This window comes from Ovis canadensis, chromosome 1 (genome assembly GCF_042477335.2).
Source record: "Ovis canadensis isolate MfBH-ARS-UI-01 breed Bighorn chromosome 1, ARS-UI_OviCan_v2, whole genome shotgun sequence".
NCBI classification, from domain to species: Eukaryota; Metazoa; Chordata; class Mammalia; order Artiodactyla; family Bovidae; genus Ovis; species Ovis canadensis.
The window spans coordinates 240,961,099-240,983,147 of NC_091245.1; the positions used below are offsets into that span (position 1 = coordinate 240,961,099).

Here is a 22,049-nt window from a genome sequence, read left to right on the forward strand (position 1 = left end):
GCTTTATTTTTGTACTAAATTACTGTAAAATCAAGGCAAGCTTTAAAATAAAACACCTCATCTTAAAACATAAAACATTATGTTCATGTTATGATATAGAACCGTGTATATTATACCACATGGCTGTTAACATCAGAAGTAGCTAATAAACATGTCCTACCCCTAATTAATGTAGGACCAACTCTGAATATTTCTTCATTCTAACTTCAGCGCATCAGACTAGTCAATGTGATTTGGTTTAGGTTTTCTTATTTTAGATACTTTTATGAAAACAACAAGTATTGCTTTTGATTCTGCTCCCTGCCCCTGAGCCAACCCATGAAATATATTATAAAATTGTGCATGATTTTCAAATGACAGAATAACCCTCTCTGGAGGTTCTGTTATTCTAAACTCAGTTTTCTGTACCAACAAGCCTATTGTGACATCTGTATATTTGCTCTTAGATATTCCTTTCTTTGATCTAAGAAGGTGAATCCTGTTTAAATGAAAGGAAACATTGCCAAGAGGACTCCTGTGTAAAGATGGTGCCAGTCATTAACATTAGCATAAAATGTTGAATTCAGATAATTAACATATATTGCAGGGTCTCTGAGGACCTGTGTCAGGCTCAGTGATAGCAGGGACATGCTCCTGAAGAGCAGTTGACCTTTGTCATTGGTGTTTCATTGGGCAATGCTGGACAAGCTGGTTTACTTTGGGGCTCAAGATTGTCATCTATGAATTAGATTGGTAGTTTTCTAAGTCTGGGGACTTTCAGGTTTCCCCTTGGGAATGGAAACTAACCAGAGTAGCTCTTGGTTACCTTATTTATATATAGATTTTTACTTTTATATATTGCTTTTCTTAGATATATATTTCTGCTCTAATTATATACTGCTTTTTTCTTTTCAAGGCTTCTTTGGAAGAAAAAGTTTTGCAGCTAAAATATTAAAAATGAATAATTCTGAAAATAATTCTACTAGATGACTTTTAAAACTGTAACCTCCAATGACTTTCAATATTCTGTAACTTGATCCTGTTTTCTCTATTTACAGTTGCTAAGCCTCCTGCAAGGGCATTTTTCACAGAGAGGAGAGAAGAGAGGTAGGGGGTGTTCTGGACATTGGCCAGACTAGGGACCATGGTATCTGGTGTATGCCTAGGTGGTGGGTGTGTAGGATGATTTAGCAATGTCTAACTTTGCCAGTTACTCAGTTTTGCCAAAGGCTAGCCTAGGAGCTCACCAGAGCATGGACCACCTACTTTGAGGTCATTCCTTCTGAGTGAGAGAAAAATTCCCCCTGAGAGACTTAAGAATTTCCACAAACAGCTCCATTTCAGAGATGTCATCTCTCTCTAGGAAGGGCATTTTCTGCCCCTTGTAAGAAGGACGTTTGAGGCTCAGTAAGCAATATGTAGTTAAAAAAATAAACATAAGAGAAAGGAATTCTCTATACAACAATCTTATCTGATATCTTTGAATATAAAACATATTGTGCCTATAGCTCTTTTCTCCTGTTCCCATTTGGAATGTTTTCTAAAGTTGTTCCAAAACAACTCTTTTAACAAGGTCAAAAGAAATTTTAGGACTCTCTTTCAAAAGTCCTTTAAAATATCAGGAAGTGCAAAATCACTAAATAACTGACTTGTGCTGACTGAAACAGAGCAGGATTGTTGATATTATTTTATGATGCTTAGATAAAATCCCTTCTTGGATTGGGAGCAAGACTGGAAAAGAGTAGAAGCTCTCTGGGATCAGTTGTCCCCAGAATCTTTTTCACTTAAGCCCATAAGCTTTGAACTTCATCTCCCTCCTTCCCCCTCTCCTTAAACTCTGGTCAGAATGAAGTCAAATGGGCAAATCTACAATGAGGTAGAGGAGATGAGTTCAGCTTGGGGGGTCCTAGCATCCTGCTGTTGATCCCGACTATGATAGCATATGTGGTTGGAGGTCTGAGACATGACATTCACCTTATAGAGAACAGAGAGAGATCAGCAGAGTAGGAAGTTTCCCAGAGATTAGAGGGAAGTTGGCAAACAAAGGTAAAGGCTACCTTGAGGACTGAGGTACAGGTAAAATGAAATTGTCCACAGATGATTCTCAGTGATCTTTGAATTACTAAGCCTTGTGAGTGACTTCTGGCCAAGAACAAATTTGAATTTTAGGTGTGTGGTAGGTGTAAATCTTATTTTTGATTTCTTTCGAGATTGCTTCTTGACCTATGTGTTGTTTAGAAGTCTGTTATTCAACTTTCATGTATTTTGGGATTTTCCAGTTATCTTTCTGTTATTGATTTCTAGTTTCATTCCATTGTGGTCCAAGAGCAGGTACTTTATGATTTTATTCTTTAAAATTTGTTGTGTATTTTATAGCCTAGAATGTAGTCTATCTTGGGGAATGTTTCATATGACCTTGAGAAGAACATGTATATTGCTGTTACTTGATGAAACAGTGAATCATACCCAGTTGGTTGATAGTAGTATTCAGTTCAACTGTATCCTTATCAATTTTCTGTCTGTTCGGTGTGTCCATTTCTTCTAAAGAAGTGTTGAATCTCCAACTATGATAGTGGGTTCATCCATTTCTTCTTTGGTTCTATCAGTTTTTGCCGCATGAGATTTGATGCTCTATAAGGCGCATACATACTGAGGATTGTTACGTCTTTTTGGAGACTTGGCCCCTACCATTATGTAATGCCCCTCTTTATCCCTGATAAGTTTCCTTATTTTGATGTCTGCTCTGTCTAAATTTAATATAGCTGCTCCTGCTTTCTACTGGTTAATGTTAGCATGATATATTTTTCTTTATCTTTTAACTTTTAATCTATATATTCCTTTACATTTAAAGTGAAATTGTTGTAGAAGATATATAGTTGGGTCTTATTTTTGGATCCACCCTGACAATCTCTATCTTTTAATTGGTACATTTAGACTATTGAAATTCAGAATGATTATTGATATAGTGAGATTAATATTTACTATATTACTTACTATGTTTTCTATTCATTGCCCTTGTTTTTACTCCTACTTTTGTCTTCCACGTTTTTTTCTGCCTTTTGTAGTTTTATTGAGCATTTTATACAATTTCATTTTCTATTCTTTCTTAGCATAGCAGTTATGATTTTTCTTTTCCCTTTTCTTGATGATTACCCAAAAGTTGCAGTGTGCATAATATAGTAATCCGAGTCTACTTTCAGATGACACTCAACCACTTCATGGGTAGTGTGAGTACTTTATAAGAACAAAATAATACTAATTCTTCCCTCCCATCCCTGTATCATTGCTGTTATTCATTTCATTTATGGTGGGTACGTGTGCTGAGTCGCTTCAGTTGTGTTTGACTGTGTGCACCCCTGCGGACTGTAGCCCACCAGGCTGTTCTGTCCATGGGATTCTCCAGGCAAGAATACTGGAGTGGGTAGCCCAAGATCCATGTCAGCACTGGAGAGGAATCCTCAGGTTCCGGCCCCGACTCCACACAAGGTCTTAGGCCCCGGCATCGACGGGAGAGGAGTCCCGAGAGGCCCCCTAGTAACTCGCAAGGGGACTGGCCTTTCCTGAGGCCACCAGAGCGGGTCCCTGAGGTCCCCGTCGTAACTCGAGAGCACCTGCCGCAACTCGAGAAAATCCAGGAGGTTCTCCCCTCCAGGCGAGATGAGGCCCATTTCCGCTGAGGCGTCTCGAGGCTAATCACACCTAAACTCTGGAACTTCGAAAGGTTCCTTCACACCCTTGCTGCAACTCAAGAAGTTCCCCGACATACCCGTCTGGGGATTGAACCTGGGTCTCCTGTATTACAGGCAGATTCTTTACCATCTAAGCCACCTGGGAAGTCCTTCATTTATATATAAGCATATAAATGCATGAGGTATGTACATGTTCAATCAAACAGTTTAGATCAATTAAAATTAAGAAAAATAAATGTTTTATTTTACTTTCATTTACTCCTTCTTTGGAATAAGATGCTCTTCCTTTCTTTCTGTAGATCTGAGTTTCTGCCCTATATTATTTTTCTCCTCTCTAAACAACTTTTTCAGCATTTCTTGTAAGACAGGTCTACTGGCAACAAATTTTCTCACTTTTTCTTTGAAAAAGTCCTTATTCCTCCTTCAGTTTTGAAGGATAATTTCATAGGGTGCAGAATTTGAGATTGTTATCTGGAATTTGAGATTATTGTCTCAAATTATATCTCTTGGGCTTCTCAGGTGGCACTAGTACTAGGTAAAGAACCTGCCTGCCAATGCAGGAGACTTAAGAGACCAGGGTTTGATCCCTGGGTCAGGAAGATTCCCCTGGAGGAGGGCACGGCAACCCACTCCAGTGTTCTTGCCTGGAGAATCCCTTGGACAGAAGAGCCTGGTGGGCTATAGTCCATAGGGTTACAAAGAGTCGGACATGACTGAAGTGGCTTAGCACACACGCATGCATCTGTCTTTTCTTCCTTGCACAGTTTTCAAAGAGATTGAATGTAGCTCTTGTCTGTATTCCTCTGTGGGCAAGGTTTTTTCCCTTTAGCTTCTTTCAATATTATTTCTCTATCTGAATTTTTAAATCTATATTCTGTATTTTTATTTTTTTTACTTTAGATTTTCTGTAGTTTGAAAAATGATATGCCTAGGTACAGTTTTGATTTGTTCTGTTTTGCCTGCTCAGTATTCTCTGAGCTTCCTGGATCTGCTGTTTGTGCCAGTTTTTGAATTCTCAGTTTTGAATATCACTCATGAATTTTAGCAAATTGAAATTATTATTTTAAATATTTTATTTGTTCCTTTCTCTCTTTCTTATCCTTCTAGAACTCCCATCGTGTATGTGTTACATCTTTTTAGTTTTGCCATAATCCTTGGATATTCTTTTCTGTTTCTTTTCAGTCTTTGTTCTCTTAGTTTTTTAATTTTGGGGATTTTATTGAGATATCCTCAAGTTCAGAGATTTTTTTTTTTTTCCTCAGCTGTGTCCAGTCTACTAATAAGCTTCATTTCTATGTGTGAACATTTCACAGTGTTCTTGATCTCTGGCATTTCTTTTTTTAAAACTATTTTTAATTGACAGATAGTTGCTTTACAGTATTGCACTGGTTTCTACCAAACATCAGCATGAATCAGCCATAGGTATACCCCTGTCCCCTCCCACTTGAACATCCCTCCCACCAGTTTGCCTGATTTCTTTTTTCTAAGATTCACATCTCTCTGCTTACATGGCTCAGCAGTTCTACTTTGTTTATTAGATCCCTTAGCATATTAATCATTGTAGTTTTAAATTCCTGGTCTGATAATTCCAACATTCTGATTCTTGTTCTCTATCTCTTCAAATTGTGTGTGTGTGTGTGTGTGTGTGTGTTTAATTTTTCAGTATGCTTTGTATGTTTTTGTTTACAGCTGGACATGATGTACTGGATACAAGGAACTGCTATAAATAGGCCTTAAGTAATGTGGCAATGAGGTGTGGGGAGAGGGAAAGTGTTCAATAATCCTATGATTAGGTCTCAGGCTTTTAGTGAACCTGTGCTTCTAGACTAAGGATTTAGCAAGGATTTCTCTGTGTTTTTCTCCCCTCTTATGTGAGATAGAATGGATAGAATGGGCTGATGTTGGGTCCTTCCCTTCCTGTGTCAGTTAGATTCTGGTAATACCCTAGCAGCTTCCCCGGTAACTCAGTGGTAAAGAATCAGCCTGCAATGCAGGAGAAGCAGGAGATGCGGGTTCAATTCCTGGGTTGGAAAGATACCCTGGAGGCGGGCATGTCTAACCCACTCCAGTATTCTTGCGTGGAGAATCTCATGAACAGAGGAGCCTGGCAGGCTACAGTGCATGGGATTTCAAATGGTTGGACACCACTGAAGCGACTCAGCTGGTAAAGAATCCGCCTGCAATGCAGGACACCCTGGTTTGATTCTTGGGTTGGGAAGAGCCCCTGGAGAAGGAATAGGTTACCTACTCCAATATTCTTGGGCTTCTCTGGTGACTCAGACGGTAAATACCGCCTACAATGCGGGATACCTGGGTTCAATCCCTGGGTTGGGAAGCTTCCCTGGAGGAAGGCATGGCAACCCACTCCAGTATTCTTCCCTGGAGAATCCCTATGGACAGAGGAGCTTGGTGGGCTACAGTCCATGGAATCCCAAAGAGTCGGACACGACTGAGCGGCTAAGCACAAGCACAAGAAGGGACTGGGAGTGCTTATGCACGCCTGCTCACACTCACAACCCTAGCAGACAGGGTCAGATTAGATAGTTTGTTCCTAAGGGCAGTCTTTGTTAAGAACAGAATGCTGTGGTATATTTCAACATAGTTTCTTTTCCCCTTCTCCTCCAGGAAGCACAAGGAGATTTTTCTTCAGTGTTTACTCTGGGGACCTGGTCAAGCTCCTGGAGGAAACCCTTAACAATATTGTAAGTCCCTCTATGACTGGATCCTCCTGGGGTTTTTAACCCTCAGACTTGTTCTCACTTGGCCTCTGGCAGTTCATCAATTACGGATCAGGTTTTCCTACCTTCCAAGGGTGGTTTCCATTCCCCAGTCTCTGCTCTGGTAAGCAGCGACTCCCTGTGTTTGCTTGTCTGTCTCTTCCATTTGGGGAGCAGCAGTTTACACCGTGTCCTCCCTGCTCTTACAGATCCAAGAAGAATCGTTGATTTTTCAGTCTGTTCAGCTTTTTGCTTGTTAGGACAGAGTGGTGAGTTTCAAGCTCCTTATGTGCAGAACCTGTTGTAGATCTTATTAAATGCCAGTGTCACTGAGAAAGCTTTTTATTCAAGGTGGAAGAATTTAAAATATATCAAGGGACTCTGGATAGCCACTGAGTTCTAATTATTAATATTTCTCTCTGTCTAGGAGGATCAGAGCAAGCGTGAAGTGTTTGGTTGAAGTGAAGGATGGGATGGGAACTAAGAGAAAGTCTTGCTCCAGTCACCAGGCTGCCCAGACAGGATCCTGGCCTCCCTTAAACCTCTATCTCTATAATCTTTAGAAAAGCAACATCCATAATGAAGGAACTACGTTCCCTCAGGCTCTATGTGGCAGTATCTGTAAAATGGGTATATTGCTAGTCAGTAAAGCTGCTTGGGGCTTCCCTGGTGGTTCAGTGGTAAAGAATTCGTCTGCTAATGCAGAAGCTGCAGGTTCAATCCTGGGTCAGGAAGATCCAGTGGAGAAGGAAATGGCAGTCCATTCCAGTATTCTTGCCTGCAAAATTCCATGGACAGAGGAGCCTGGCAGGCTACATCCATGGGATTGCAAAAGGTTTGGACATGGACATGACTTAGAGATTAAACAACAAATCTGCTCAGGGTATTTTTTCTGAATATATAACGTGTAATTATTTTTCTCCATAAACCCCAAGTAGGTATCAAATGCCAGTTCTTTCTTTCTCTATCTCATTTTTAAATGAATGAATGAATGAATTTTTGGCTGCACTGGGTCTCTGTTGCTACAAGCAGGCTTTCTTTCCCTGTGGTGCGTGGGCTTCTCAGTTCTTTGGCTCCTCTTCTTGCATAGCATGGGGCTCGAGGGCACACGGGCTCAGTAGTTGTGGCACACAGGCTCAGTTGCCCCTCAGCTGCTCAGTGGCATGTGGGATCTTTCCAGACCAGGGATCGAACCCATGTCATTTGCATTGGCAGGCAGATTCTCAACCACTGGACCACCTGGGAGGTTCCAAGTGCCAGTTTTTTCTATCAGTTAGTTTTTTCTAACTCTCTACTCGTTTTTTGAATAGGAAGAGATGAAGTATGATCTGTCCTATATACTGAGAGTTTTAGGAAAACAGGCTGTTCTACCTAGGGAAAAAGTCAAAACCACAGAAAATTTATATTTTTAAGTAAAAATCAGCCAAAGAAATAATACAGTGTTTTTGTGTTGCTGATGATATTGTAGTGTTGTTTTTTTTTTTTAAACTTCTGCTATAGTCTAGTAAAGAATCTACAACCCTGTGATGAGAAAACTGTGTTCTCATAGAGAATGGAAGAGATAGAAAGCCTGTGCCTCCAAGTATAATAGAAGTGCCTCCTGGCTTTGCGGTATCTCCAGTCAATGAAACCACAAGGTGAGATCATTCGGAACATTTTATATTAACTTAGGGCAGGGTAGATAAGAGAGAGAACAATCTGGTTTAATCAAAACCAGGGAACCATGAACTGTTTGGGACTCAGAAGGAAAAAGGAGAACTTAAAAGCGATGGTAATATACAGGCATCCAATGCTGCTGCTCTGTGACAGCTTCTGCTTAATGGGAAAGCTGTGGGTTTTTTCCCGAGGTAAAGATAACCAATCTGATTAGGGATCTGGCTAGAACAGGGAGTGTACTCTGACCCCTGAGAAGGTTTTGCCCTCTCAGGAAGCCTCACCACATCCTATGTGTACATTGGATGACTAATATTTATTATAGAGTCATGTGATGGAACAATGAACAAAGGTTGTTCCTGGTCTCTGTAGGTCTGTCACCACAATCGCTGCTCTTGTGGAATGTGACATACTGCCCACCTCCTAGGACAGTTTTTGAGTCACCAGCAAATGCTATTTTATAAATACAACTCAGAACCCCCCAGGGATGTGTTAGGACAACTTATCAAACATATTGCCTGCTCACCCTGACTCTGAGTTGCAAAGGATTCCCCCAACACTTCCTTTGTCCTCGTGGCTGAGCTTTGATTGGCTATGAATGATGTCATGACACTGTTTACTTTTCTTAGTGGAAGCAAGGATTGGAGTGTGGTAAGTGTGTCTACACTGTGTTAGGTAATAGAGAAACTGTACACATAGATCTCAAGCCATGTTGTACTCATTTACTATGAGCCTATGATGTGGCAACTCAACGAAGTACACATCATCTGTGTGTCTTCTGTTATTTACAGCTTTTGAAAGTTTCTGTTTACCTTGGGTTCTTCCTCTAGGATGCCCTTTCTAAGTTGAGTATTTGAGCCGTATTATTAACAAGCTGTGTCTTTCCACAAACACAAAGCAAATTACTAGGCACAATTTGAAATGAGATTTATGGATAGAGCTCTGTCTTGACCAAGTTTTAAGACAAGTAGGCTTTGTTTATAATTGAGAGTTGATTTGCCAGGTCTTTGCAGCTCATTACCACAAAGCAGAAAATGCCTGGAAAGGAGGCATTTGACTAGGTGATTTTTAGAAAAATATTAACATATCTCATGGGTTTAGAAATATTTCTGGCATTTCAAGAGACGTAGAAAATGCTCTTCATAGAATCTACAAGTAACTCTTTAAATAGATAAAGTAGAATGTGTGCAATGCTATTCAGCTAGATAGCATAGATTAGATCAAAAGGTTTTTATGAGAGGAAAATTCTATTAAAATGTCTTCAAAGCTTTTTGTTGTTTTTTTTACTCTTAAAGAATGACTTCACCCTGCTCCATACAAAATGTATTCCAGAAATTTTGGTTGCACAGTCACAATAAGAACAATAATTTTCACAATTTCTTTAATTACAATTTGGACATAGAATGTCCAATACAAAGTTATGAACTTCAATCAAATAAAAATTTCACTTAAGAATCCAAGGGGCATCCTAAGGCAATGTCCAGCCTTTGGACATTTAATGCTTTTGTATCCTGAGTATTTCAGTTGCATGACAAGCCTCACAAATTGTTGATACTGATGAGAGATAGTTCACATGATTTTAGCATACTCTTTAAGAACATTCATATATTAAAATATCCCTCAAGGTTACTTCTTGTTTCACTGACAACTTTGGCTGCTTCCATGGGATTTCCAGAAGTTACATTCTTCTTTGAAGGCATTCAATACAACTCACTCACTGGAAACTGCTTTCCTGGACAAAATTCAAAATGTGCTATCTTTATTAAACACATTTGTATCCTAAAAGGTAAACTTACATTATATAAAGACAAATTTGGATTCTCCCTAGAGTATGTATTGGCTTGTAGACTTTTTAACTTCTTTAGATAAATACTATTTATAGATATTAACCCAAAATTCTCTGAAATAGCTAAAATCTTGAACATAAGAGGTAAAATCACTGTAAAATGTATTTGAAGTTAAGAAATTCTGTAAGGGATTATGAATCACTAATCTTTACCATGCTTTGTAGAATCACAGCTTGGACAAGACCACAAGAACCTAAGGATAACCAGTTCAGTTCAGTCACTCAGTCATGTCTGACACTATGCAACCCCATGGGCTGCAGTACGCCAGGCCTCCCTGTCCCTCACCAACTCCCAGAGTTTACTCAAACTCATGTCCATTGAGTCAGTGAGGCCATCCAACCATCTCATCCTCTGTCGTCCCCGTCTCCTCCCACCTTCAATCTTTCCCAGCATCAGGGTCTTTTCCAATGAGTAAGTTCTTTGCATCAGATGCCCAAAGTACTGGAGTTTCAGCTTCAGCATCAGTCCTTCCAGTGAACACCCAGGACTGATCTCCTTTAGGATGGACTGGTTGGATCTCCTCGCAGTCCAAGGGACTCTCAAGAGTCTTCTCCAACACTATAGTTCAAAAAGCATCAATTCTTCTGCACTCAGCTTTCTTCACAGTCCAACTCTCACATCCATACATGACCACAGGAAAAACCATAGCTGTGGCTAGACGGACCTTTGTTGGCAAAGTAATATCTCTGCTTTTGAATATGCTATCTAAGTTGATCATAACTTTCCTTCCAAGGAGTAAGCACCTCTTAATTTTATGGCTGCAGTCACCATCTGCAGTGATTTTGGAGCCCCCCAAAAATAAAATCTGATACTGTTTGCACTGTTTCCCCATGTATTTGCCATGAAGTGATGGGACCAGATGCCATGATCTTAGTTTTCTGAATGTTGAGCTTTAAGCCAACTTTTTCACTCTCTTCTTTCACTTTCATCAAGAGGCTCTTTAGTTCTTCTTCACTTTCTGCCATAAGGGTGGTGTCATCTACATGTCTGAGGTTATTGATATTTCTCCCAGCAATCTTGATTCCAGCTTGTTTCCTCCAACCCAGCGTTTCTCATGATGTGCTTTGCATATAAGTTAAATAAGCAGGGTGACAATATACAGCCTTGACGGACTCCTTTTCCTGTTTGGAACCAGTCTGTTCCGTGTGCAGTTCTAACTGCTGCTTCCTGACCTGCATACAGGTTTCTCAAGAGGCAGGTCAGGTGATCTGGTATTCTCATCTCTTTCAGAATTTTCCACAGTTTATTGTGATCTACACAGTCAAAGGCTTTGGCATAGTCAATAAAGCAGAAATAGATGGTGCAGCCAGATAGATAAAATAAACAAACCAGATCGGGTCTTCCCTTTAGAAGTCCTCATATCCACACCCTCCATAGTCCCCTAGACTGTTAACTCCAACAAAGGCAGAGACCCCATCGATTTTATTCATCCTTTGATTCATCTCACTGAGCCCAGAGTCTGACATAAGGCAACTCCATGTAAGTATATGTTTAATAAAAGAATAAATGAGTTGTATCCAGAAGCTAATGGGGAGCTACTAATGGGAGTCATGTAAAGTAGTGGCATGAGCTTTCTTTCCCTTATTACTCCATCTGGAAACACACATCTGGTAGCAAGGGGGATATGGATCAAAGGAGACCTTGTAAGAGGCCATGTGCAATAATTCAAGTAAGGAGTAATGAGGTGATGAGATAGGGTGATGCTAAGGATACTGGTGGTGGATATATCAAGGCGGGGTTAGCCTTGATATTTGGATAATGAGGGAGGTGAAGAAGTAAGAGGAGTTGAAGATTATTTTCTGAGTTCTGGTTTTGTATTTTTCCAACTAAGTCACGTGGGAGGAAGAGCAGTCTCTAGAGGCAGACCATGAGTTCAGCTTTGAACAGGTTGTGCCAGGTATGACTATGGATGGTAAGATGGGGAGATGCTCATGGGGCAGTTAGCAGACCAGGTCTGGAGCTGATGCTGCAGACGTTGTTGCTGACTCCTCAATGTCCATCCTGCTACTCTTGCAAAGTGATTCAGGAAATGGACCTCATCTCAAAGGAAAGCCTGATTGATCTGAGAGTGTTGATCCCAAAATCATCCTACTTGTTAGAAATTAGTTCAGGGAAAGTCATGTGATCTAATTTCCATCAATAAGGTGTTTGCAGGTGGCTTCTAGGAAATGCACAGGAAGCCAGGCTTTCTCTCAATGGATTTGGATGAGGAAGCCTACAGCCTCAGTGCTCCTTACAGTTTTCCTGCAGCAAAAAAGGTACCAAGCCACAGACTGAGGGCAACACTGAGGACTGGAGAGTGGAGAGAGAAAAGCTGTGTCCTTGATGATGTTGTTGAATCTATGCACCAGCCATCTTGGAAGTTTTTTCTGTTTCTTGATGGCCTCTCACAGGAGCATTCATGTGTCTTTTTATGATCATTGGGTGAGGATCTTGTTAATGACAGTTGAAAGCACCCTAAATTAAACAGCTGAAGCTGCACATTTGTTGGTCACCAGCCACTGGGTGACAGCTAAAGTTGAGGATATTATTACCTGGGAAACACTGGCTGAAAATAGAGTTCTAGGCACATTAGGCACATTACACTTATGGTTGCATCCAATTTTAACCTATGACTCAAGAGTTTTTTTAGTCAAACTCGATCTTATTAAGGCTATCCTTTAATTGAGTGGCTCTATGACTTTGAAGAGTCTACAAATCACAGCCTTTCTGTGTTTCAGTGAGCTGAATGGTGAACTGGGGGGGATATAGCTGGTCTACACACTGGCTATACACTTACATCTATACGAACAGGTTCGGGTTTGTAGGGCTTGAAGCATATATAATCTTGAGGAGTGAAGTGAAATGAAAGTCTCTCAGTCGTGTTCAACTCTTTGTGACCCCATGGACTACACAGTCCATGGGATTCACCAGGTCAGAATACTGGAGTGGGTAGCCCTTCCCTTCTCCAGGGGATCTTTCCTACCCAGAGATTGAACCTAGGTCTCCCGCATTGCAGGTGGATTCTTTACCAGCTGAGCCACCAGGGAAGCCCCATAATCTTGAGAAGCTCCATTAAAAACTGGGTACTGAGCCTTGCAAGGAAACAGAACATGTGAGTGGCCCTAAAGCTTCAAGGCACATCTTCATCTGCTTAACTTCAGGCTGTTGTGTGGAGCGAGTAAGATAAAGCATGTGACATTAGCACATGGTTCACTAAAGCTTAGCTGGCATGATTAAGAATATCTTAACATATAATTTAGATTTAAACTATGGTGATCCACTGATATCTGTATTTATTTAATTTGTATGTTGCTACTTTAAGCTCTTTCCCCCACATTTGAGCAGAGTTCTTGCTCTCTTTCCCTCATTCTGTCTATAAGGCCCACTTCTCCAGTAGGCATAAGAGAAAGGTGCCTTGGGCCCATAATAATACAGAAGCACACAAAAAGGTTTTTATTTATTTTAAAAATCAGATGAAAAAATAAGCTTTCAGGTTCAAAAATTAATATAGTCACTTTTATTCCAATGCTGTAGTAACATCTAATTTTTAATATCTTCTTATGGAAAAAGAGGTTTCCCTGGTGGCTCAGAGGTTAAAAAGTGTCCGCCTGCAATGCGGGAGACCCAGGTTCAATCCCTGGTTTGGGAAGATTCCCTGGATAAGGAAATGGCAACCCACTCCAGTATTCTTGCCTGGAGAATACCATGGATGGAGGAGCCTGGTGGGCTACAGTCCATGGGGTCGCAAAGAGTCGGACATGACTGAGTGACTTCATTTTCACCTATGGAAAAAGAAACCTGCAAGGCAAAAGTTCCCAGGCCCACAAAAGTCGGAATCATCTGTGTGTCTTCTATTGGCTTCTCTCCTTTAGTCAATATTTTTTTTTTCTTCTCCATTACTTTCTATAGCTTCATCTCTTCCTTGCCTCTCCCCACTCTTTACTATTTTAGACCTCTTATTCTCCTGACTCTAGCATTTTCTGGCTTATATCCATATGACACTTTCATGTAAAATGAAAAAAATAAAAAACAAGCATTTTCCTTGTGCTAGCTTTTCTTTTCTGTCTCAGCCTTTTAATTCCTTAGGTTATCAGCTTTCAGAGTGAAGACGTGTAATCCCTTAGAGAATGGAGGACTCAGAATAGAGAGTTTGAGACACACCTTCTGAAACTGCAGCCTCTTGAAAGCCTGATTCCTAGCAAAGAGTGTCACCACTCTGCTTTTCATATTGGAACGCGGCGTAGACGATGAACATTAATTAGGATTATCGAGCCAGGGAGACTTACCGCACTGCGACAGATCACAAGAAAGAGAATGCCGCTTCTTTTTTTGGCTGCAGTTCTGAGTGTCATGTATGTATTAATTCCTGGACTCAAGCCAAGTTACTTTAGGGTGAGATGCAGTCTATTATTTTTAGGTCATATTGGGTAGGGATGGAGGCTATTATTTTAGGTTAGTAAGAAGGTAGGTTGGGTTAATTTCAGATGATCAAGTTTCCTATTATGACCCTTCCTTCACAAGCTAATTTTGGAATGTTATCATTTACAGTTCATGCTTACAGAGAACTTAATGTTGGAAGCATTCCTTAGTTCAAGGGGATTTCACACGTAGGTGGTTTTCAAGTTTTATTGTTTTCCAGCTTACTTGTCTGACTTAGAATCCCTATTGCTTCTTAAACGTCGCAAATGAATGAGTTAAAGAAAAAAGCATACACACCAAAAACAAATCAGTACTTAACCCCTCTTCCAACAACTCCGCTGTCCCAAGGGAGATATACATAAAGGAAGAAATAAAGTGGCAAGTTTCCTGTTTCATAAATGCCTTGAATTCAAATTATATCTTAAAGACAGATTGAAAACAAAGGCTATTATGAATAACATACAGATCATTAAGATCGTAATCTCTAAACTCTGGCATATAAGTCTTTGATTTACTGTAGAAGTTCACACTGATTATCCAGGATGATTTCCAGATGTTTACTCTCTGCATGTAATTAAATTTTAGTAAAAATTATAACTGACTCAGTTGCTTTAAAAAAAAAAGAACTGTCAACAGAAATATGGAAGAAGTTTTCAGTGAGATATATTTTTTCCCTCATGGTATCACTTCTCTCATGACAGAAATCTCCTTCCTCAAATATTTCTGACTCACTTAAACCCACCCCTGATTTTAACCAGAGAAGAGAAAGCTGCTCTGAGAAATGTGATGGATTTGATCACTTCAAGTCTATCATTTGGGAGGAAACTGCCACAAAATTTTCATGACAGAACAGAAAATTGGCACAAGTAAATTATTGAGTCTGTATTCACAGACCTAAGAGGGAATAGAAAAATATGACAATGGCCAGTAAAATGAAATCTTCAGGGAGTATCAAAGTATCATGGAAAACCAGGATATGAGCATTGTCTTTTTATGTGTTGGGAATTGAAATTATAAGTTTGGGAAAATCTATGCACTGTATCAGCTAGAATGTGAGTATCATGTACAATAGCAAATGAAGAGACGGATGCCATGTGATGGAAAAAGAACAAAAGTCAGGCCAGAAAATAGTTCAAAGACGCAAATCATGAAGAAATCATTTAAATATATTATAAAGAAGGAGATGGCAGGATAATCAAATACAGAGAAATAAAGCAGAGGGGAAACACAGAGAGAAGAAGAAGGAGGCACAATAATTTGACAAGAGAGGAAAGATGAAAAGGTAGAATGAGAGTGAGCAGCAGGCAGTGGTTCTTAATGACCTGTTTCTCATGAAAAATGCATTATCCTAGAAGGGAATGATTTTCCTCCTCCCTCACACTACTTTGATTTGTGGGTCTACAACACACCAAGCCCACTGGGATGCAGCCGATGGATTCAGAGCCTCCAGAATGATCAACCAGAGACTGCCATTCCAGACACCAAATGCAGTGTAAATAATTAAATATCAATGCAAGTCAACTAACACGGATAAAGTATGTACCTTCAGGATGAAGCAGGCATCAACATTGTGACAGAGTGTAGGGTCTTGACAGAAGTGCAAAAATCCAAGGGAACCAAAATGGTGATTGTGGGTTGAGGGGTGGGGGGACTCAAAAAGGGTAAATGTAACTTAACCCAGAAGTTCTTAAGCTTATTCTGAATAGCAGACTTTGCATATTTGATGAAAGCTTCAGGCTTTTACCCAGGAAAATGCACATTTGTGTGTATAAACAAAATTCAGTTTATGTCAGAAGGTTTATAGATCCCCTGAAGTCTGTGTTCCCCCTATTGTAAAATCTTAGAGTTCTGAATTTAATAGAGATACAATTTTTTAATAGCCCACTATTTAAACTGCTTACTGATTCACTTCAGTTACAATCTCAGGAGTTATTGTAATTACTGAATTTTAACTAAAGAGTGAGGCACAGATGTTGTCCCTCTGTGAAAACTTTGTTCAAATAATGACTTCCTCAATCTTCCAGTTGGATTTGTTTATGTATTATTTATACCTTGTTCTGTTCTAGAAAAAAATTCCACTCATATATGCATATAATACAAAATAACAAGATAAATACTTGGAGGAATTGGGGTGAAATAAAAGCATAGGTAAAACCCCCACAAAATCCAGAAAAAAATTAACAGAGTATATATTCTCACGGTAGACATTAGTTACAATTTTGTAACTTTGTAGTAGCCAAAACTAAGACAAAGACAGGCTTAATTACAAGATTTATAAAAATCTATAAAATAAAAACTGATTATATGTTAGGCTGCAAGTAACTGACAGCACAACTAATGCTTTAACTGAATCAGCGGTTATTTTTCTTGCTTAACAAGAAATACGTAGGTGGGCAGTTGTTCAGTCACGTTATCAGAGACCCAGGCTTTCTCTATCTTCCCTGCTATCCTTAGGGTGTTGAGTTTTTTTCACTTTGTAGCCTCGCTGCCTCAAGTGGGCTGCTGCAACTCCAGACATCACATCCATAATCAAGGCAGAGAGAAAAGGTAAGGGACAGACTAGAGAGCTCTCCTCTCACATGTATTTTTCATCAGGAAAGCAATTGCTATCCTAGAGGCTTCCTTGCCCACTTCTTTCTGTTTCATGGCCATAACTAGATCATATGATTTCCCCATCACTACAAGAGAGACTAGAAAAGTGAGCACTGCCTTTTTGGCCTTTACAGAGAAAGGAGGGCAAGCAAAGGCCTTGAGAATGGCTTTGGTTTAGTGTCTTCTGCGCACAGTATGAACAGTTTTTCCTGATGTAGAGCAGCCTCACTTCTGGCATCAAAAGGAGGATACTGTGTGATTCCTCAGACTTTGCCCTAAACATCAATGGCTGCAGTAAATAAGTGCAGCAGTAAGTACCATAGCATCCCATGGAACTTTATGTTTCTTTCTATAGGCTGATAGTTTAGGCTAAGGCACAAATTTGGAAAAGGGAGGCCTACAAGGAATCAAAACTCAAGTCCACAGGCTTGTTATGATCTTGTTTAATCCAAGGGCAACATTTAGCCTATTTACAGTAATGTGTGGGCGGCAATGCTCTTGAACTACTCCTTTGTAAACTGGACTTTGAATGAGAATGAGACCACAGAAGTGAAAGGCTGTAATCTCCAGCACAAACCTACCTGGAACATGAAAACCTACATTGCTGATAAGAGCAGATACAGATGCTTTAACAACCTACTAGAGAGAGAGGAGGGTTAAATGCTCCTTATACAAATTCAGAAGCATAACCAAAACGTATGCCTGATGGACAGATGTTCTCTGGTGGAGATGAGCCTCAAGAAGAGGTAATCATTCTTTCCACTCTATTCCCCTAGCACTTTGTCTCTGATTGCATGTGCAGCCCAGATTTATGTAACTCTATTACTGCCTATAAGTCTACTCATTTTGCAGCCTCAGACCATGTTATTTTTCATACAATAGACAGGTATATTCTTAGAAATGTCTAGAAAAACGATTCTTTCATTGAACAGTGGGTGGTGGTTGCTTAGATAATGTTTGAAGGAATAACATTGCACAAAGAAATCAATGATAACTTCCTTCATGCTATTTTTTCATAGTAACGACTTGAAATAAGCATTGTTTGTGAATTCTTACGGCTTAAAGATTGGAATACTAGCTGCAATGGTTTAGACACAAAAGGATAAAAGTTCAAGGGAAGAAAGATTACTTTCCTTTGAAGAAACTGTGAACTAGCTGAAGGGAGGGGCATATAAAACATGTATCTGAGGAAGGAAACCAGAACATTTACAAATGCTGTTTTTAAGATTATTTTTGGCTGTGATGGGTCTTTGTTGCTGTGCATGGGTTTTCTCTAGTTGCAGCGTGTGGGCACTGCTCTCCTGTGGCGGTGCTTGGGCGTCTCACTGCCGGGGCTTCTCTTGTTGCAGAGCACAGGCTCTAGGGCACGCAGGCCTCAGTCGTTGTGGCACACAGGCCCAGCTGCCCTAGGGCATGCGGAATCTTCCTGGACCAGGATCCAACCCATGTCCCCTGCATTGGCAGGTGTATTCTTAAACACTGGGCCACCAGGGACACCCCACTGTTGTTTTAATAAAGGGTAAATTTGACATTAAGCAGAAAAAGGGTACAATTAAATTATAATGTTTTTGTGTCTAATTCCATGTTTAAGGGCTTCCTTTGTGGTTCAGCTGGTAAAGAACGTGCCTGTAATGTGGGAGACCTGGGTTCGATCCCTGGGTTGGGAAGATCCCCTGGAGAAGGGCAAGGCTACCCACTCAGTGTTCTGGCCTAGAGAATTCCACAGACTGTATGGTCCATGGGATCTTAAAGAGCTGGTCACGACTCAGCCATTTTCACTCACTCACCATGTTTAAGGTTTTCTGCTTGATAAAGAAGATTAAGGTCTATGACTTGCATTATAATTGGAGGTGTTCCATAAATAAAAAGAGTTGGTGAATCACCTGATAACAAATTTTAAAATAAACCTGTGAAATAGATTCTTCATCATGTATGATCAACTACCTCTTTTGCACTAATTGTGGGTTCCCTGGTGGCTCAGTCGGTAGTCCACTCGCAATGCAGGAGACCTGAGTTTGATTCGGAGAATTCTAAGGACAGAGGAACCTGGTGGGCTACAGTCCATGGGGTCACAAAGAGTCAGACACAACTGAGTGACTCAGTTCAGTTCAGTTCAGTCACTCAGTTGTGTCCGACTCTTTGCGACCCCACAGACTGCAACATGCCAGGCCTCCCTGTCCATCACCAACTCCTGGAGTTTACTCAAACTCATGTCCATTGAGTCGGTGATACCATCCAACCATCTCATCCTCTGTCGTCCCCTTCTCCTGCCTTCAATTATTCCCAGCATTGGGGGCTTTTCAAATGAATCAGTTCTTTGCATCAGGTGGTCAAAGTTGACTAACTTTCACCTTTCACTTTTTTAGATTGGAAATGAAACATAATCTGTTAAGTGTTTTTTTATTGCTGTAAACATTAAAGAGGCATTCCCATCTTATTTGGGGTTTAGGAGCAAATGGAAAATGACATCATATAAATTACACACTAACCTGCAAGAATAACAGCAAATGAAAGATCAACAAGACATGTGGGGAAAACAAAGAAGCTGATTTATTGGCACTGAAAGTTAAAGAATTATGGGATGGGATGTCAGGAGTGTCAGTTAGCTGGAGAGCATGAAATTTGGGCAAAGAACTTCAGATTTCATATGCTAAGAAACAGTGAAAGTATTTTTTAAAAATCTGACTATTGGATTATAAAATATTTGAGAGTAATGACTGACTTCTAGGTTTACATTTATTCACTTGATAAACATTATGAGACTATGGGGGATCAAAAATAAATAAAAAATTAAAATAAGAAATAACTCCTCTATGGTCCTTGGTCTGCTAGAGAAGAAATGATTTTTAAACAAAAAGTTGTCATACAAGGTGGACTGTCTTAAATTCCATGGAAGGAATACAGGTCAAGTTCCAGGGATTCTGCTATATGAAGGAGTTTCCCAGCTGTAGGACATCAAGAAAGTCTTCCTAGAGAAGGTGACATCTGAGCTAGGGAGATGGGAAGAAGAACATCCTAGGGAGAAGAAACATGGTAGCTAAAATGTTGGTGGCAGAAAATAGAGGCATATGTTTAGAGGTTAGAAACCAATTTGTTTTTTCTGGTCCATAAGAGCTCATTAAGTGGAAAAATGAGAGATAAGGTTGAAAACCTTAGGTTTTCAAGAAACTGTTAGGTTTAAATGAAGGTACTTGGACTTCATTTGGTAAATAGTGAGGACTATCAATGGTGTTTTGAGTCCCTTACAGAAACAGGATATATGTTTTCTGAGTGGAAGAGGCAGCAAATGATAGGAATCAAGCTATCATTCTGTACACTTTGAAGAGCCCGACACTGTCTTGTGGGTCAGTCACTGAGTCATACCCTACTCTTTGTGACCCCATGGACACAGGTAGCACACCAGGCTTCTCTGCTCTCCACTGTTTCCAGGCGTTTGCTGAAATTCACGTCCATTGAGCCAGTGATGAGTGATGCTATCAAAACAATCTCATCCTGTGCTGCTCCCTTCTCCATTTGCCTTCATCTTTCCAAGCATCTATTTATTACAGTATAGATGACAATCCTTTTAAATTGGCTATTAGAGACATACATGAGCAAGGAAGCCATCTAGGAAAGTTATTGGGAATGTCTGACATCTCCAGGGGTACAAACAAAGGATGGACCAGGTACGCTTTGTTGGCACTCACTATCCATATCCACCTCCTTCTGCATGCTCCCTGTGTCGCAGAGGCTGGAAGGCTAACATTTACATTTCTCTGCTCTCTTGCTCCCAGGGTTCGAGATGCCTCCCATGAGATTTAGAAATAAATGCAGGTGGAGGCCAATTTTATTTCTGCATCAGTGATAGATTCTGGCAGAAATGAATTTCTGCGGTAGACAGACTTCACATCCCACTGTCTTGTAACCAGCTTCACGGATATGGAGCACCCGTGACATTGGCAGTGGTTCCTTGACCTCTGGGTGTTTGACAGTGAACTCCTGCCCTCTTGTTCAGAGTTACAGGGTTATAACCTCAAAACCTAGCAGTACCACTAGCCTTGCATCTAACAGGACTTCCTCACTTACATTTAACTCTTTCAATCATTTTGTAGCGCTCAATTCCCTGGATTCAATTCCTTTCTACTTGAGGTACCTAAAATGGTCTGTTTCCTGCACTGAACCTTGACAGGAACAAGGGACTAAGAAACTTGCATTGCAGAGGGAGGTAGTCATTCAAGGGAGACAAGTCACTGTGGGCTGGAAGAAAAGAAATTGAAGTCAGAGGGCTTTTGGCACTCCCAAGGGCACCAATGTCCTTTTTGCCCAGTGGTCACATCTATTTGAAGAGGAAGGAGAGCAAGGTAATCTTTATCCTGCACAGCTGTGTACTCAACTAAAAATAGGGAGTGCCATTAAGGAAGGGGGCAAGGAAAGATATGGGAGGACAGTTAATACTTTCAGTCACATCATTGTAGCATCCAGTCTTCCCTCATAGGGAGACTGGCAGTTTCCCTTTTCTTGGCCTCTCAGACACCACCCTCATCCACGGTTATAACCTTAATGCTACTGCTTTTGTCACTTTTTGGTCATGTTACCCTCTCTCCCTTCCTGGGGCATTTTTCTCGGAGTAATTCTCCTAGCAATAGTTACTTTAAAATTCTTTATCAGTCTACCTCTGATCATCTAAATTTCCCCTCTCACTTGTCTACCTAAAAATTGAACATCCCTCAGGCCAAACTTCCGTAATGTCTTCTTCTAGAGTCATCTTGAATTTCTAGGTCCTGTCCCCAAAAGGGCTTCAGGTTGTATTGCCCTTCTCCTGACCCACCTTTCTATTCTTCCTTCCAGAAGTCCAATAGTTCTTGAAAATATCTTCCGGAAGCTTTGCTGGACTAACTGCGGTCCTCTGTATACCTCAGATGAATCTCCAACCAATGTCCCTTCTGCTGTGCCTTACCAGGGCTGAAAAATACTTTCTGTAATATAAACTGCATCTCTTACAATTTTGCCAGTATTCTTTCAGAATTATTTTTAATCTGTGAGTTTTCTCCAACCATATTTTTTTTTCCTTTTCCACTTTTTCCATTCTTATATTAAAGAAGCTCAGGGACTGAAGCCATCATAGAAATAGATGAAGAGAGACTAAACTCACATATTCTGTTGATGAAGTTTCTCTCTTGGTTTTCTTTGAG

The 22,049-nt window shown here is 40.3% G+C and overlaps 1 non-coding gene across 1 annotated transcript; it reads left to right on the plus strand.

Annotated features, from left to right (window-relative positions):
- The first annotated feature begins 13,442 nt into the window (after positions 1-13,442).
- TRNAC-GCA (transfer RNA cysteine (anticodon GCA)) lies at positions 13,443-13,516 on the plus strand. Its single transcript has one exon. It is a non-coding gene; the product is annotated as a tRNA-Cys (tRNA).
- The last annotated feature ends 8,533 nt before the right edge of the window (positions 13,517-22,049 follow it).